This window comes from Petaurus breviceps, unplaced genomic scaffold (assembly GCF_028583685.1).
Source record: "Petaurus breviceps papuanus isolate PSGF00001 unplaced genomic scaffold, PetGlider_PUasm1.0 91133, whole genome shotgun sequence".
In the NCBI taxonomy this organism is placed as follows: domain Eukaryota; kingdom Metazoa; phylum Chordata; class Mammalia; order Diprotodontia; family Petauridae; genus Petaurus; species Petaurus breviceps.
Window position 1 is genome coordinate 68,136,254 of NW_027187419.1, and position 18,822 is coordinate 68,155,075.

An 18,822-nucleotide genomic window follows, 5' to 3' on the forward strand; every position below is an offset into this window, starting at 1 on the left:
AGAGCTTCACCCTTCTCTTGTAAAGGCTCTAGGTGCCCGAGCAGCCTAAGAAACTTCTGGGCAGGACTAAATCTTACTTCAAAACCTCCGGTCATTGGGGGATGGGTAAATTGGCCAGCTAAACTGTGGGATGCTGCCATTGTTAGCGGAAGAGGCCCAGTTTGGGGTAGAGGTGGGCTGGACATGAGCCCCACTGGTAACAGCATTGATATGTCAGTGCCTGGATGTGTGACTTTCCTAGCTCAGTTACTCCCAATCTCCTAATCTGTGAAGCTATCAGCCCAGCTCAGAATGCAGATAATTATTTGAGAAAATGTTCTGCATGTAGAGAAGTGATCCCCCTCAGCAGCCTAGAGAGAGAACTGTTTAGCCCAAAGTGAACGTATATACCTATTGTTTTGAGTACCCATTGCATCAATGCTTCTTCCCCTAGAAAACACTGGGGTTTGAGATGCTAACGGACATTCAGGAAAAGACATTCAATAAGTAGCTGGTAACATGGGACTGGAGTCCATGAGCCCAGAGCTAGATATATAAGTGCCAGAGTCATACATGTGTATTATGGTCTTGACTAGGCCACTACAGTTATGAAGGAGATCAGGAAGCGAGAAATGGATGCCATATGGTTTCTGGTAGAAATACAAGATTTTGGAGATTACTTAGTTGAATGTCTTCATTTTTGCAGGTAAGGAAAGTGTGCCACAAAGAAGTAAAGGTAATCTTATCCATGGTCACACTGTTATTAAGTGGTGAAATTGACTCAAAATGTTGAGCCTTGTGTTTTTTCCACAATACCATGATGACTCTTGTGCTTCTTTTCTGTATGCCTCAGTTTATACATCTGTAAAATGCCTTCCCTGCTTTACGTTTGATTCAAAGATTAAATGAGATGAAATCCAGGAGAATATTTTGTAGGATAACATGTGGGTCAAATATAAGGGGTTATTAGTATTCTAAGAGTTTTTCAGGAGACATAATGGAATCCTGAAGCTGGTTTAGAGTTAGCTACTCGAAGGTTGGGAAATATCTTGGAAGAGATTTAAATGTTCTTAGATTTTTACTGGATTCCAGCCTTGGAATGAGTCACTTGTTCTTCTTTTGTGGTTTGGAAGGAAAAGAGGGGAATTTTACTAGTTTTTCCCTACTACTTTGTAGTAGTTGTGTAGTAGTACAGTGAGATTAACTTTCTCTTTCAAATCACTTCTGTTCCTCTTCTGGAGGGAATCTTTAATGATATTTCAGATAAAAGTGTTAGTTTTTATCAGTCCAGAGTGGGAGGGGCATGCAATAGTGGAAATAGCCATGAGATTGGTATCAGAGGGCTTAAATTCACATTCTGGCTTTGCAACCTGTGTGGCTTTGTGTAATGCCAAGCAAAGGCAACTTCCCAAGGTTCAAAATACCAGCATAGGTGCTTTCCATTTTATTCAGTGAAAAATTAAGAACAGAGAAAATCAAAATATAGCATCATTCAAAATACAGCATTTACCAAGTGTAATTTAATCAAGTACTACCTCACCCCTGGACATTACATTCATTTAATCAATCCCAAAGACCCTCTTCTAAGTACTACTCCACCCCTAGGCTGTACATTCATTTAGTCCATCACAAAGTCCCTCTTCTCAAATGGAGATTAGTTTCCAATCATAGGTAAAGTACATTCATTTGTTCAATCACAGAGCACAAAAAAGTCAAAAGTTCCCCACCCTTGGATTACAACTGAATAGGCCATCTACCCCAGAGTTACAACAAGCTTAAGCACAGCATTTAATACCCAAAGAGAGGTCTTTTCTTCATCTTGACCCAAGGAAAGTTCTCAGCAATCTTTGTTCCTGGGGAGACAAAGTTTAGCAAGGCCACAAGATACATTGCCAGTGTCTTCATTAATTCATTCTCTGCCTGCAGAACAGTCTCAGGAGCTCTGAACCAACAGCCAGGTTCCAGAACTTCTGTAACAACAGCACTGTCCTTCACGAGTGGACAGAATTCACTCTCTGTCTGCAGAACAGTCTCAGAACTCTGAACCAACAGCAAGGTTCCAAGACCTCTGCAACAACAGGACTGTCTTTCACCAGCGGACAAATCTGGCAAAACAACATCAAAACAGACAGACAAAGTACCAGCATAACAGCCATGTCTCCTCAGTCCTTGGCAGCTCTGGGTGGCAGCTCTCAAAAGTCCTGGGCAATTCAAACTGGCCCTCAGCAATCCTCTCAGTCTCTCTTTGCCTCCAGGATGCTGCTTCCAAAAAGTTCTTCTGCCTCTCTCTCTCTTTGTGTCTCTCTAAATTTACGTCACCAGCTCCTCCCAGTTCAGCCCTCTCTTTTCATGTCAACAAGTCCATTCCACAAGTGGGATTCACAAGCTCTGGGTTTTAACACAATCAAACCAAAAACCAAACCAATACAGGGGGATCTTTAAATTCCATTACTCTTACACTTTGGTCCTCTCACTTCAGTACTCTGAGACTCAGTTTCCTGATCTGTAAAATGGGGGTGGGTGTTGAATTAGATGAGCTAGATGACTGAGGCAGTTTGTCAGTGCAGTGGATAGAGCACTGGGCCTAGAGTCAGAAAGACCTGAACTCTAATTCAGCCTCGGACAATTAAGAGTTGTGTGATCCTGGGCAAGTTGCTTAACCTTGTTTGCCTCAGTTTTCTCATCTATTAAATGAGATGAAGAAGGAAATGGCAAACCACTCCACTTTCTTTGCCAAGAAAACTGAGCATGGAACAATGGATTGGCTTGATTGGACAAGGAGTACAGTAAGACTGTTTATTGTTATGCTATTTATTTAACTTATATGCAGAGTACATCATGTGAAGTGCCAGACTGGATGCATCAAAAGCCAATTAAGGTTATTGGGGAATATATCAACAATTTCAGATATATAGAGGATACCACTCTGTGGGGAGGAAGTGAAGAATTAAGAAGCTTCTTGATGAGGGTGAAAAAAGAGATTGTAAAAGCTGACTTGAAGCTCTACATCAAAATAACTAAGATGATGGCAACAGGTTTCAACACTTCCTGGCAAATAGAGGGAGAAGAAACAGAAGCAATGTCAAATTTTATATTATTGGGCTTAAAGATCACTGCAGACAGCTACTGAAGTCACTAAATTTAAAGATGCTTGCTCCTTGGAATGGAAGCTATGGCAGATCTGGACAGCATACTAAAAAGCAGAAAAGTCACCTTGCTGACAAAGGTCTGTATGGTCAAAGCTATGGTTTTTCCAGTAGCAATGTATAGTTGTGAGAGTTGGAATGAGCACCACTGAATTAACAGTTTCACATGAAGACTTTTGAGAGTCTCTTGGACATCAGGGAGATCAAATCAATTAATACATAAAGGAATTTATTAGGGCTGTTCACCAGAAGGTCAAATACGGAAGCTTCAGTTTAAATATTTCAGCCACATAATGAGAAGACAGGAAAAGACACTGAGTTGGGAAGGATTGCAGGCAAAAGGGAAAGGGATCGGCAGAGGATGAGATGGCCTCCCCTTGCAGGCCTGAAGAAGCTACAGAAGCAGAAACCTCTGTCCCTTTTCCCAAATGAATCTGAGCCCCAGCTCTTTAAGAAGGACATGATGCACTCCTAATAAAGCTACCTCTAGCCCCAATATTCTAACTTCCTTATGGGTCCCACTTTATAGCAGGTATGTCCTGATTTAACTACACAATCTGGCTTTAACCATACCACAAGCCCCTAGACTCAATACAGACACTCTAACTAGCCAATGCCCCCAGATCCAATTCACAAATTTGAATAGGTATATTCTTGTGCTCAACCACAATCACATCATCCATTTAGCCCAAGACAGGACCACAATATGTAACTATCCACCTTGACCAGACAGAACCACAATAGCTAGCCAATCAGCAAGCAGCACAACCAGGATGTTTGGCCACTGAGCTATAGAAGGAATACCTCTCCTAATCCTAATCCCTTAACAAATCCTTCCTGCCTTTTTAATATTCATAATTTCTGTTATGTAATTGTATCTTTACCCTATAAAAATCCATCTTGCTTTCTCTGAAGTTGCTGGTTCTTCTTGGAATCTATCCCATTTCTGAGGGGTGTCAATCCTCTATAAATGCCTGTATGAGGATTGGAGGTGGTCTGACTTTGAATTCTTTGAGATGGTATTGTCACCACACCATGAAACTATAATACCAGGACATGCAAGTGAATTGCATTTAAGTGAGGGAGTCTATGCAAAGTCACCAACCTTACTTTCTCCTCCTGAGCCATCTGAGTCCAGTGACAAGACATAGGTCAGGACAACTGGAGATGGTCCAGGATGCTGTGGAGAAACTCTGGCCTTTTCTTTTTGTAAAAAAAAAATGATATATTGGTAGTTTTTTGGAAAAATTTTTATTCCATTTAGACCATCTGAATTTTGCATATTTTTCCTACATTACAAATTATTTAGTCATTACAGATCTCAGTCATTACAAAATCTCTCACATTTAGGCAACTCAAAAATAACACCTTATAGGATTTAACTGTGACAATTAGTAAAGGTACAAAATGTACTTTTTTATTTCTTTCTAAATGCACTTTTAAATCAAATCCAAGATGTGTAACACTCAAGTATTAGTAGAATGGATTTACAAATTGTTTAGCATTTTACTTTTTTACTTTTTTTTTTGCCTTTTGGAGGGCAATTGGGGTTAAGTAACTTGCCCAAGGTTACATGGCTAGTTTTTTTTGTGTTAAGTTTCTGAGGCCGGAACCAAACATGGCTCCTCCTGACTCCCGGGCCGGAGCTTTACTCACTGTACCACCTAGCTGCCTGTTTACCATTTTTCAACCTTTTCCTCTGGTACAAACTGTCTGTAAGGTTCTGTAACACCTAGGGGTAAAAGAGCCAAATAAACTGGAGTTTCAGCTCCTTCCTCTGTACTTTTGGGCACCTTGGGTCCTGCCATGTCAGTTCTTCCCCATCCTGGGCCCTAGGCATTTGGAAGAATATTATCAGCTTCCCTCTGCTCATTCAGTTGCCTGACATGTATTCTTGACAAGACAGTGACTCCAATCTTGAATACTCCATAAGCAGTGTTAGGCCAACCCTCCTCATGCGCTCCCTTCTTTGTATCTTCCACAAACTTGTTTATGAGCCCCACCAACTCTTCCTCTGTGATTATGTCACTCAGAAATTTCTGCTGTAGTTATGAGCTATAGCTTTTAGGAGAACGTAAACACATGAAGCTAGAGATATTCACCACTCTACCTTCCGGTTTTGGCAGAGGCAGTAATTCTGCAAAAAAGTTGATTTGCATCATCACCTCAGCTTGAATAGGAAAAAGTGTGGTATCAGCAACTTTGAAGGCCAGCATTGTTGACCAGCACATCCATACCCCTTGCTACTCCTGGAGAAATTCCTGCAGCATCCAAATGCTCTGCAGGTCATTGGTGTCCAGCTGGTGGAAAACAGGGTTCAGTCCTGCCTCCACTTCTTCACAGCCTACTGGCCCAGGGTCAAGTTCCTGGAGATGAGATGTCCCCTGGGAATTTCTTGCACAGATATTGAAAGATAGCGAAGATGATCCTCTTGTTACTCCTGGTCACCATGGTCATTCAGCTCTAGGAAGACATGACTTGGCTGTGGTAAGGGGCAGGAAGTCCAAGACCCTGATCCCGGGCTGGTCCAGACCCTGGCCTTTTCAAGCTAAAGTCTTTAACAGGTTGAGATCAGAGGCAAAGACCATTCAGTGATTAAGGCTTAAGAAAAATGAGGCAGAGAATGGCCTCTTTACTTAGTGTGGGTGGGGTGGGGGAATTGATCTGAGAGGGGAAGATCCTCAGGGTTTCTGGGAAAAACAAAAACAATTGTTAGTCCATTTATTCTGAGTCAATCAGGGCTCAAACAATGACCAAGTAGGGCTTAACCTGGAGCAATTGTTTGCCAATCCACCAGAGGCAACTGTTCCAGAAAGAAAAAATGGAAGGAAGGAGGGAAATGAGGGAAGGAAACAGGGAAAGAAGGAAGAAAAGAAGAAAGGAGGGAAGGAAGGAAGGAAACAGGGAAAGAAGGAAGGAAGGAGGGAAAGAAGGAGGGAAGGAAGGAAGGAAAAAGGGAAAGAAGGAAGAAAAGAAGGAAAGAGGGAAAGAAGGAGGGAAGGAAGGAAGGAAAAAGGGAAAGAAGGAAGGAGGGAAAGAAGGAAGGGAGGAAGGAAGGATTATGTTGCCTAAGTGGCCCGTTCCAGTTTGGTTGCCAGTGGGCAACTCCTTTTCTACTTGCAGAGATTGTTGTTTATCCTTCATTCTCCAAGAGGACCATGACTTCTGGGAGGTGATGCCATGACTGGGGAAACCTGACCCAATATCTAAACTTTAAGTAGTTTCCTCTGGAGTTGGGGTAGAAAGAACAAAGAGTATAGGAAAAGGAACCTGACTCCTTTCTCTCTGGAAGAGCAGAGCTGAGAAGGGACTCAGTATAGGGAGAGGGCACATGGGGATTTCAGACTTGTTAGAATGAAAGTCCCTTGAGGGCAGGCATTGTCTCACTTTTGTCTTTGTATTTCTAGCATTGTTAGAGGGAGCTTCATGGTTATAAGAAGATTTTAGTTTAGTCTTTTGTGGCCTTTAGTTTATTAGACATTGTGTTCCCATATTTGATTGCTTCTGAATCTTCCTTACCTAGTGTGCCCCATAAGGGGAAGCAAGGTGGTGCAATGGATAGAGTACTGGGTTTGGGATCAGTGACTCATCTTCATGAGTTCAAATCCTACCTCAGATATTTACTAGTTGTGAGACCCTGGGCAAGTCACTTAACCCTGTTTGCCTCAGTTTCTCTTCTTTAAAATGAACTGGAAAAGGAAACTGCAAATCACTCCAGCATCCTAGCCTATAAAACTCAGAAAGGGGGTCATGGAGAGTCAGACATGACTGAAACAACTGAAAACCAACAATAGCAACAAATATGTACACATACACACATATATTTCCTTTGATATTCTAAAGCTTTTGCTTCTCCAGTTATTATTTTAATTAGCTCTATAAAGTAACTCAGTTTGACAGGCAAGGCTCTAAACACTGACATTGTTATAGTGACGCTGTATCTCTATGAATCATCAAATGCCACAGTCTTTGAAGAATTGAAATGTTTGTGTTACTTAGGGAGCAATGAAATGATATGTGGTGGGTGTAAACAGGAAGCATCATATTACTAATGAGAAACTGCACAGAAGGGACATAAAAGAGAAGAAAAACTAGATGACAGGAAAGGGGAATGGGTTAGACCTGTAACAGTGGAGGAGATAGCAGATGAATCACACAATGTCAAGAGGAGGGGAAAGAGAGGAGCATTTATTAAGTGCCTACTATGTGCTGAGCTCTTTATAAATATTTCAAGACCCGGGTCATGACCTAGAGGACTGCCCTGGTCCACCCTGGACACATCTCTATGTGAGTGATTTATGTGAGAATATAGACAAGAGTTCCACTGTAGAATATGTAGGAGGATTGTAATCTGCAACATTGGGGGTAGGTACACATATTCACAAAATACCAATGTATTGACCTAGATAGGGCAGCTAGATGGTGCAGCAGATAGAATGCCAGGCCTGGAGTCAGAAAGACTCATCTTCCTGAATTCAAATCTGACTTAGCTGTGTGACCCTGGGCAAATCACTTAACTCCGTTTGCCTCAGTTTCCTCATCTGTAAAATGAGCTGAAGAAGGAAATGTCAAATCAATCCAGGATCTTTGCCAAGAAAACCCCAAATGGGATCACCGAGAGTCTGACAAGACTGAAAACTATTGAACAACAAATTGACCCGGATAAGTCAGACTGGGACTCTTGTTTTCTATGACGTCAGGTTAGGTTTTTCACATGTCCCCACTACAATATAAGCTTTCTGCTAGTATTGTTGCATTCTTTGTACTCCTATTCCCAACATTTGGCATGGTATAGTGGGTTTATTTTTTGATTGAGCAATTATTCTCTCCCCCCAATCAAGGAAAGTCTATCTCTTTCCAGACCCCCTCTCCCAACCCTTGACTGAGGCTGCTAGGTGGTTTAGTGGATTGTGCACTGGGCCTGGAGTCAGGAAGACCTGAGTTCAAATCTCATCTCAGACACTTATTAGCTGGCTTAATCTCAACTGTAAAATGAGAACAATGATAGCACCTACTTCCCTGGGGTTGTTGTGAAGATCCAACGAGAGAATATTTGTAAAAGTGTCTAGCAAGTAGTAGGTGCTTTATACCTGCCTAGTTATTTGCTTTGAAATGTTACAAAACACCCCTTCAGATCAGTGTTTAAAAGCCAAGTCAGACCTTACAGGATATTTTTATTCCATTTCCTCCTAGCTGAAGACAATCATGACTTGTTTACGATCGGCAGTAAAACCCACTTTTTAGTGTTCACATAAATAACCTATTATCCACCCGGTGCTTTTTCCAAAGGCCAAGAAAATCTTTTTCGTGATGGCCGTGAGCAAAGATCTGTCACAGAAAGCGGGTCCAAACCGCTGGAAACCTTATTAATTATCCTGTAAACAACCTCAAAGAAAATCCAGGTGACTGCAGTTAGGAAAATTAAAGAAAGATAAGATGGGGCCTTTCTCGGTGTCATTGAGCTCGCTATTCTGACAAGGCGCAAGGAGACCCTAATTATGCGGCAGCATGACTTGGAGAGCCGGCTGCGGGAGATAATGAGCCCCGCAGCAGGCAGGAGCGGCAAGGGGAGGGCGGGAGTGGGGTGGAGGGGGCAGCTCTGCTCGGCGTGGGGAGCCTGCCGGAGCTCCGCTGGGAGATGGGACGTGTCCTGAAAGGGAGCTCTATAGGTCTTTGCTCGACCCCCCGCCCCTCCTCCTCGTTCTTTCTAGCAAGGGCACGTTTTCTTAGCTTTTGTGGACACCAAGAGGTTGTTTCTGCGTAAAGGAAAGCAGCAGGGCGGCAGGATTATCTGGGGTCCTCCTTTAAAAGGAGCCCAGGGCTCCACGGGGATCGATCGGTGGCAGCGGGAGGATCCGGGCTCTGCTGGGCTTGGGGCTTGGGGCAGCCTTGGGCACCTCCAGGAAGGAGGGAACAGCTGGGGCAGGTCCACATCCCATCCACTTCTGCCCACCAGGCTCCCCCAGCTGCTCCTGGTGGATATGTTTACCTGGGCTCTTCTCCTACCCAAAGTGCAGGGCTTCAGCAAGAGGGGAAGCGGCACGTACAAGCTCAGGTGCTCCCAGCTGTCGGCAGCTGGGGGGTGGGGGTGGGGTGGAAGGAGGGAGAAGGACATCAACAATGCAAAAAACTTGCCCTGGCACTGGGTCTCTGCTCATTTAGTTTGGAAGTCTGAGAATGCCTCTCCCGGTTGGGTTGGACCTTTTAAGAAACAGTAAGCAACCTTTCTTTCCCCTTGACTCTGCCACATAGATGACAGTTGATTTGCCATAAACTTTCCCAGGCTGCTGGCCTTTTTCAATTTAGGCCTATGTTTATGCCACATCCCAGTTACAAGGTGCAAAATTCAGTCAAACAGTTTGTCTCATGGAGACCTTTTACTGAGTTGGCCAAACTGACTGGGTTATTTTGCAGTTATGTATAAAGGAACGTTGGAAGGAGCAGTAGCTCTGAACCAGTGCTTGACTCCGTCTGTGCAGTTTATGTGATCCTGTCACTTCACCTCGGGGCCCTCAGATTCCCTTCTCTGCCAAAGGAAGGTGCCTTCATTTCTCCATTCTTTCAGTCACCCAGGTTGGCAACCTCCAAGTATTCACTACAGATAATCAGACAATTGACCAGTCTGGACACATCTTCCTCTATCACATTTCTTGTCTCATCTCTCCCCTTCTCTCCCACAAGGCATCTTATTCTTCAACTATAAAAGGAGGGATTGGACTAGATGGCCTTGGAAGGCCCTTTTTGCTCTAGATCTACAATTTCCCTCCTCCACCCTCATTCAGACCCTCATCACCTCTCCCTATTGTTACAGTCTCCTAAATTGCCCTTCCTGCATCCAGCCCCATCCTTCTCAAATCCACACAGCTGTCACAGTGGTATTTTCAAAGCACTGGTCTAACTAGGCTACTTTCCTGGTCAAAAAGCTTCAGTGGTTCCTTCTTGTCTCCAGGATAAAATACGGTCCCCTGGCTGGCACTTAGAGCCTTTCACAATCTGGCTTCTTATCTTTCCAGATTAGTCCTGATGCACTCTATGTCCCAGCTAAACCATCAGACTTGGAGTTTGAAGTCCACATAGCCCATGTACTGTCTCTGTGCCCTTCTTTGGATTGTCCCCCATGCTTGTGTAGCCAGGCCCTGAAGATTGTTTCTGCTGGCAGGGAAAGTTTTCAGCACCCAGTTACCTGGGAGATGCAGGAACTGAGTGTCTAAAAGGGTCAGAATTCTCTTTCCAATGCTGTGGAAGAGACTTATGGGGAGTGAAAGGGGCAGATATGTGGGGATGAGTTGGAGAGACACTTGGCATGAAATTCAAGACAAAGCAACAAAGCAGTGGAGACTGGAATAGAAACTACAGAGATGAGGGGTAAGGGATGAGGAAAAGAGGTGGGGGTTGGGGAGTGAGAGAGAAAGAGAGACACACACACACAGACATAGCTACAGACAGGGAAAGGAGTGAGGAGAAAGATTCAATTGTTGGGATCTAGCTGAGGTTTCTGGAGCTATATGAGAAAGAATCTTTTTAAGCTTATGCTTTATAGAAATTTTCAAAGGAGGTTTTAAAAAAAATTGCGAATACAGTTTCTATTTTTCCCTGACTGGATGAGAGATCAAAATAGCAATTGCTGTCTGGGGGGTAGGGGTGGGGGTGGGGTTGGGTTTCCGTGCAGAAGAATTCTGACACCGGGAGAAGTCAAGGGCACTAGGGCAGTGGCCAGAGAGTATCAGATAATATAGGTGGGCAGAGAAAGGAGTGGTTGGAATAGACTAGAGATATCCCCACTCTAACAGTATGACCTTGGATAAGTCACTTTTTCTTTATGGGGCACAGTTTCCTTAACTGCCCCTGATAAAGACATTGAATTAAATCATCTCCAAAGTCTCTTCCAGTCATGACAGTGTGTGAGTCCGATCTCAGCCTCCAAATCCATCCTCTCCCTCTGCTAGACTCCTCCTAAATCTATTTATCATCAGGCAGACATTCCACTCTTCCTATCCTTCATCACCCAGGCACTGGCCTCATTTTTCTCCCTTTGAAATCCTGATGCTATAGCTAACCATTTCGACATTACACCGACCCCTACTTTCGAGTCCTTGTCCCCCTTTTATTCCAAAGGTGGGGCCCAGAGAAGAGAGAGTGAGATTCCTCCTTCTCCCTCCTGCAGAAGGTTAGCTGTATGCTTGAATTTTCTCAGTGGTTTTTCTTTGTTATGAGGGAGAAGGGAGGGTTTGGAATCTAGTGAAGGGGGAGAGAAAGGTATATAGGGAAATTATATATAATGAAAGTAACAAACATTTTTAAAGTGAAAAAAAAAAAGAGGAGGAAGGCCCTCTCCTTCCCCCTCTTTGCTGGCTCTTGGGGGAACCCTCTAGCTAGTCTTTTAAAGGCCTAGTCTGTAAATCTTGTATCCCAGATTTCCCTGGGATAAAGACAGTGGGGAAACAAAAGAACAGACCATGGGGATCTGTCCTTGATAAGCTGACAATTTTGTTAGGAAGATAAAACTGATGTGTGAAGAAATTAGGCAACTAAAAGGTAGTGATTAATCAAGATGTGTAGCAGGGTGTGTAAGAGCTATGGGAATTCAGAGACCGAAAAAATCAGTGTTGTGGTGTCTGGGCACTGAAGGGCACTCTTAGACACTGAATAAATGAAGAAAAATCCACTAGGTGCTTAGGTAGGGTACAAAGATTTGAGATGCATCTTGGCACTTTCTAAAGGAACTCAGCTGGGTAATTTTGATTCCTTCTCAGATTCTATTTTTTGTTTTGGTGGGGAGAAAAATAGACAGAAAATGTATGCATGTGAACTCTTAAATTTAATTTGCATTATTAATAGTTTCTTAAGTCTAGACAATCAAAACAATAAAGCCCTTATTTGTGGCATTGCAGATTTCTGAAAATTAGCGGTCTCAAAGGTCATTGGAGCTGGTTGCATGCAGCACACCCCTGACTGGGAGGGAGAAAGTGGAGGCAAGGAGGTCAGTTAAAAGGCTGTTATAATAGCCTAAGTGAGTCTGAGTTAGAGTTATATCAGTAGCAGTGGAAATGAAGGACCAGATATGAGGAATATTGTGGAGGTAGATTCAGTAGCCTTGAACAACAGAGTAGCCACAGTAAGGAGAAAGCCGCATCAAAGGTGACTCCAAAATGTCCAGCTTGGACAACTGGGAGCATGGTGATTCCATCAACAGAAGAATTAGGTATAATCCTTGTGTCAGAGGATGATCCTGTCATGAAAGGTCTGGGAGCACTTTGAGGGCTGTTTCACTTCTTATGGTTTATTGCCCCCACCTAGACAATCTGGGCATTTCAGTGTCTCCAAGAGTGTGGTCACTAGTTCCCTTTACAAGCACGTAGGCTGATAATGCCTCAGCTAGGAAGATGTTTGCAGAAGTTAATGGAAACAAACTATACTTGTATCAGAGTCCACAGAAACTAACAACACCCACTAAGGAGTATTGTTACACTTTCCAAAGGTCTGTTTAGTCTCAGCCATTTTTAGGGCTGCTTCAGATAAGTAGCCCCAGCTGGTGGGAACTTCAGAATTGCTCCTCCTTCTTATTGCTTCACCTCTCTGACTCCTGTGGCTGCGTGTTCAGGATTGCTTATCTTCCCATTCATGTATCCAGCTGCTTTCCTAAGCATCACTGGTCATTGCTCCCCATTGTGGTCTCTGTTGCAGTCTTGTATTGATGCACCTGCCTCTTTCACCCACCCCATATAGTTCTCTCAAGGTCTTAGTAGAAGGCAACAGTTGATACTCTCCATTGCTGTTCTTTCTCTCTCTGTGAAATTCTGCCTGCAAATTATGTTTCTTGCATTTTTCCTCAGCTTCTAGAAGATGTAGGTCTTTCCTTTTCACAGGGGACCAGTTCTTTGTCATCAGACTCCTCGGCTCATCTGTGTGACAGCTCAAAAACACAATTCCAAGATGCTTCTATTTCTAGTGCCTTTTCTTGTAGTGTGGATGCATGGTCCCAGACTTCACATAGAAAGGGCTAGAGGATCCACCTTCCCTTGCACCTTATAAATGGGTCTTTCTCTCTCTTCTTCCTTAATAGTTCATGGTGACAGCACCGTTTGTATAAGAGATTCAAGATTTCCAAAGTTCAAAACAGACTGGGGCCTTTGAATGAATCTAATTGGATGAGATTAGACTTGAAATGAGACATGAAATAAGGATAAATGTTAAAGCCTTACACTTGGGCTTAAAAAAAAATCTACTTCAAAAGTATGAGATAGTAATTTTTTAAAAAATCTAGATACTTTAAAGGACCACAAGCCTCAAATAAGTCAATGGAGTTATGTGTCCAGCAATAAACACAATGAGATCTTGGGCTATATTAAGAGAACATAGCTTTGAGGAATGAGGAAGCCAGAATCTCTCAGTATCTTGCCTAGGTCAGACCACACCAGAAAATGTCCAGAAGAGGGCAACTGGGATGTTGAAGGACCTTGAATCCATGTCATATGAGGAGTGATGATAGAAAGAAACTGGGCCTCCTTAGTCTCAGAGAAAACAAAAGGAGCAAATGTGACTGTCTTCAAATGTATGAAAAGTAGATTAGATTTATTTTGTTTGCTTCCAGAGCAGAGAACCAAGAACAATGAGTAGAAATTACAAAGATGCAAATTTAGGTTTGATGTCAGGGGGGAAATCCTTAATAATTTGAACTGTCCTACAGTAGAATGTGGTGCCTGGGGAGGTAGTGAGTACTCCCTTCCATAAGCCATTGGGGTCTTCTATTGGAGGTTAGATTACCACTTATTGGATGTGGTGATTTCTTTCACATATGGCTTATACTAGATGGCTACTGAGGGGCTTTCCAAATCAAATTCTGCATGTCTGTAAGAAAGTTGTTGAGTTGTTTTACAGTCATGACTCTTTGTGACTTCACTTGTGGTTTTCTTGGCAAGGATATTGGAGTGGTTTGCCATTTCCTTCTCCAGTTCATTTTACAGATAAGGAAACTGAGGAAAATAGCATTAAGTGACTTGCCCAGGGTCACACAGCTAGGAAGTGTCTGAGGCCTGATTTAAATTCACAGAGATGAGTTCCTGACTCTGGGCCCAATGTTCTATCCACTGTGCTACCTAGCTGCCCCTTGTAAGAAAGGCTACTTCTCAAAAAACGTCTAGAGGAAGACCATAGATTCTGGCAAAAGCACTATGTTCTGGGAAGGGAAAGATTTGCAGTCCCTGAAACATAGAGAAGATGGGAGGGGCAGGTTTAGGAGTTTAAGATGATGGGTTCAATTTGGTGTAAGTTGAATTGGCACTTGAAAGGGTAGATCTGGATACTAGAGGGGAAAGAGCAAGACTAGAGATCCCAATTTTGGAATACTCTCCCTGGAGGTAATAATTGAAACCCTAGAAGAGAGAAAGGATGGCAAAGGACAGAGTTTTAGACGATCCCCACATTTAGGGGGCAGGAGGAAGCAGAGGATTTAGCTAACAAGAAAGAAAGGGAGTCATTGGAGTGTTGGGAGATCCAGCAGAGTGTGGACGTTAATGGAGGAGAAGATATCATGAAGGAGGAAAAGTTAGTGAAGAGTGGCAAGTGCTTCAGAGAAGTAAGGGAGGGTGAGTATGGAGAAGAGGCCATTGGTGACCTTGGAGAGAGCATTTCAGCAGAGGAAAAAGAACAGAAGTCAAGTTCCAGAGGACTAAGTGGGAGGTGAGGAAATAGAAGTATCAGTCTTGGAATTAAGTTGACAGTGAGTGGGAGGAGAAAGACAGAATTATATAGCTGTCCACAAAAAGACTACCTAGCCCAAAGTCAGGGATGAAGGATTACTCTGAAAAGTGATAACTTGGCAATGGGAATTCTGTGGCCCTAAGTTGAAGTTTCAGAAAGAAATTTCTTTCTTTAGGCAGGTGCAAAACAAATGGATCACCAGGGGTTTGAGAACTTCTCTTTTCACAACTCTTCTTACAATGCAAAAAAGTCTATGCTTGCTTGCTCGGCATTTTAAAACTCTTTGCCACATCAGCATTTCTTCACTCACTTGAACTGATTGCAGAGTCTTGGTTAATAGGGTTTTGGAGTGGTATGTGTGTTTGTGTGTATATGTATGTGTGTTTAAATTCACTTATATTTACCATTCCTACAGTACAATCTATAGTGTAGTTGATAGACCCTTGGAGTCAGGAAGACCTGGTTTTGTATTGCCTTTGATGCACATTAGCTGTTTGACCCTGGACAAGTAAGTCACTTAATCCCAATTGCCCTGCCTTACCCCTTCCAAAAAGACAAAAAAAAGAAAAAAAGAAAAAGAAAAAGCAACCCATTAGGCTACTGGGAAAATGCCTAAATGGCACATATAGTCTGACCCCTTAAGTTACTAGTGCTTAGCACAGTGCCCGATACATAGTAGGTGCTTTAACAAATGCTTATTGACTGGATGACTATAAGTGATGAAACAGAAAACTACAGAACTGAATTGGTTTTCTTGGAGCAATATAGTAAACTCATGATACTACTGGGATATAAACAGACTTCACCATCTCTCAGAGTTTCTCTAGCCTTCTGACTGGACTACCATGAATACCAGTTATGTGAAGAAACAATGATAGGTATTCATTGTTGTTCAAATTCTTGCCTGGTCTTAGCCTTTATTTTAGGATCATAAAACCATAGATTTAGAGCTGGAAAAGAATGTAGAGGTCATCTGATCCACCCCACTCTCCCAATTTTACAGATAAGGAAACTGAGGCCCATAGAGTTTGAGTGACTTGTCCAAGGTCACACAGCTGGTAAGTGGAGGAGCCAGGAACCAAACCTATATCCCCTGATTCCAAATCCAGCAAGTTTTCCAGCGTACCCTCTCCATGACTCACCTTCATGAGCCTAGGCATTAGTGTTTGACTCATAGCACAGAATATTTGACCCATGAAAGCCCTCCCTTCTCACATGAATGCTTTCCCCAGGCCTGATTTTGTGACAGTAACAACTGCCAGGGCTGACCAGCAATGCTACATATAAAGTCCAATACTGGGCAGTTTTTTCCAGAAAATCCAACTTGAATGATCCCATCCTCATAAGCTCTTTCTGGAACTGGCCTATCCTGCTGATCCTTATGAAAGGGTTGGGAGATTGAAGGATTGACTTAGGTGAGAGCATTCATCCTGACAGCTTAAAAATTACCCCTGAATCCACATCTCTTCCCTCCTGCCTTTCCACAGAGGTTCAGCTAATGGATAGAGCCTTGGGAAAGCTAACTCATCCTGCAAAGATTGACTTTTCTCTGCCTCCTACTCATGCAACAAATTGCTGTACAGGCTGTACCAGATAAATTGGCATTAAGAGTTATTAAAGAAAAGTTGGCTGTTTGGGAAATATGAATGCAAGGAAGGCTTCCGCTTTCCCTTGAAGGGAGCTAAAAGAGGTGGCATGGGGTAAACCAGTGAGTCAGAGGGAGTTAGGTTCTTGGTCCATGGAAAGTGGTAAAAATTCAGGTTGAAAAGAGGGCCATAAAGGACCCCTGCTCCCTTGCTCCTGAACTCTGAACATGTGTGGGCTGTGGCACCAAGTTGTGTGTGGTGTGTGTGTGTGTGCACACCTGCTCATTTCCCAAGTGGATTTATGCCTTCCTCCCCCTGCTAAAAAAAAAAATCATCATTGGTTTTGCTTTCAAATGTCAAAGAATATACCAGTCTCGGAATGGTTGGAGACAATGATGAAATGATACTTGGAATGGTTGTCTCTATTCTTAATGCCTTTCAGTATCTTACCTTGAGACTCATCCTACTTCAAAACTCAGTTTAGGTCTCACCTCCAGAAACTTTTACCTACTAACTTGGGACCACAGGGCTGTCCCTCTTCTCTGAACTCAAAGCAATGCTTCTCTGTATTTGATTCATACTTATCAGGGCTATGGATTGGTGGTGGGGAACCACAGATTTAGAGCTCTAAGGAACCTTAAAAGTCATCTAGTCCAGGGCTTCTTAAACTTTTTCCACTGGTGACCCCTTTTCACATTTCCATTTGTTGATGTGAGGCCTGAGGGCATGCTCAGTGCAAAGTGCCATGCTTTGTGTTCAGAACCAAGGCTGTAGCGAAGTTGCTCCATGCAACATGGACAAGTGCTAGCAGAAACACCTGATTCATTGCACATTTGATTTTTAAATAATTTTTGGTCATTGGGATGAGGGACGGTATCCCAATAGGTTCAGCAGGAATTCTGATCTTATCTAAGACCAGAAAACCTGCAATAGCCTCTGGAAAGAATTCAAGGTCTCAGGTTTAATTGGAGTGAGAGTTGTAGAAGTTTATTGTTAAGCTTCTATAAGAAGCAGGCAAGAGTCCTTTAGGGGACCTTCGAGTGAGAGGGGTACATGCTTTTACTTTTAAAGGGTAGGGCTGCCATTGTCAGGGCTGACTGTATGGAAGGGACCTCAGTGCATAGATAAAGGTTAGAGCTGACTGAGAGGAACTTGTGACTTTAATGCATAGATAGTTTAGATGAGATTTGGGCCAGACCAACAGAGGAGACCTGAGGCAAGGACAAAGGAGTATTTGGGCCAGACGGGAGGAGACATGAAGAGATTAAATAAGAACAAAGGAGACACAAGATGTTGCCTAGCCAGAGTGCTGATAGGGGGAAGGGGCAGAGCTCGAGGTTGGGAAAGGGATTTTACAGATTACAATTCTACAATACAAATTGCAGTTACAATTGTACAAACTGGTTTTACAAATTGGTTTAGACCCTAGGTACCCCATCATTTGCATGTTCAGAAACCTTTTACTGTTGCCAAATTTTTCATGACTTCACATGGGGTCATGACCCTCAGTTTAAGTAGCTCTGATTCTAGTCCAATACTCTCATTTTATCAATGAGGGTACGAAGGCCCAGAGAGGTGATATGATAATTCCAAGGTCATGGTGAGAACCAGAGTCAGGATTTGAACTCAGCTCTTCTGACTCCAAATTTAACATTCTTTCTGCTGTACCATGCTGAAGGACCAGACAAATCAAACAATGCAAAAATTTGCCTGGTCCTTCAATATACTCTTAAATTCTGGCCCTTCTTAATCCTAGACTGCTTATTGACTTCTCATTTATTTGTTGTTTATTTACTTCATATGTTGCTACTTAACTTTTTTTCACGTGTCTGTGTCTTGTTTTTCTAATTAGATTTTAAACTTCATGGGAGTAATGTAGTTTTAGTTACCCAGTGTGCTTTCAAATGACATTTTTCAATGGATGAATGAATGAATGAATGTGGGGGTGTTGTTGAAGAACAGAGTAGGGTTGTAATGGGGTAGTAAGACATGATAGATAAGTCCTTATATTTCCAAAGGATGGAGATCCTTTTTATAGGCAAGAAATCTAATGATAATAATAATTATAGCTAACATTTGTATAGTGCTTACTATGTTCCAGGCACTGTGCTAAGTGCTTTACAATGACCATCTTATTTTCATAACAACCCTGGGAAGTTGGTGTTATTATTATCCCCATTTTACAAATGAGTAAACTAAGGCAAACAAAGGTTAAGTAATTTGCTCAGGGTCACACAGTTAAGTATCTGAGGCTGGATTTGAACTCAAGTCTTCTTTATTCCAGGCCTAATGCTTTATCCACTGTGCTACCTAGCTGACTACAATGAATAAATAATCTTATTCAAACTGTGATGTATGAAAAGTCTAACATAATTTCTAGGTAATTAACAATCAATTTTTTAATTATGGTT

The 18,822-nt window shown here is 42.6% G+C and overlaps 2 pseudogenes; one reads left to right on the plus strand and one right to left on the minus strand.

Moving 5' to 3' along the window:
* LOC138155417 (biogenesis of lysosome-related organelles complex 1 subunit 2 pseudogene) overlaps positions 1 to 18,822 on the plus strand; it is a 964,561-nt pseudogene that overhangs the window by 130,117 nt on the left and 815,622 nt on the right.
* Positions 4,802 to 5,600, minus strand: LOC138155115 (carbonyl reductase [NADPH] 1 pseudogene; annotated as a pseudogene).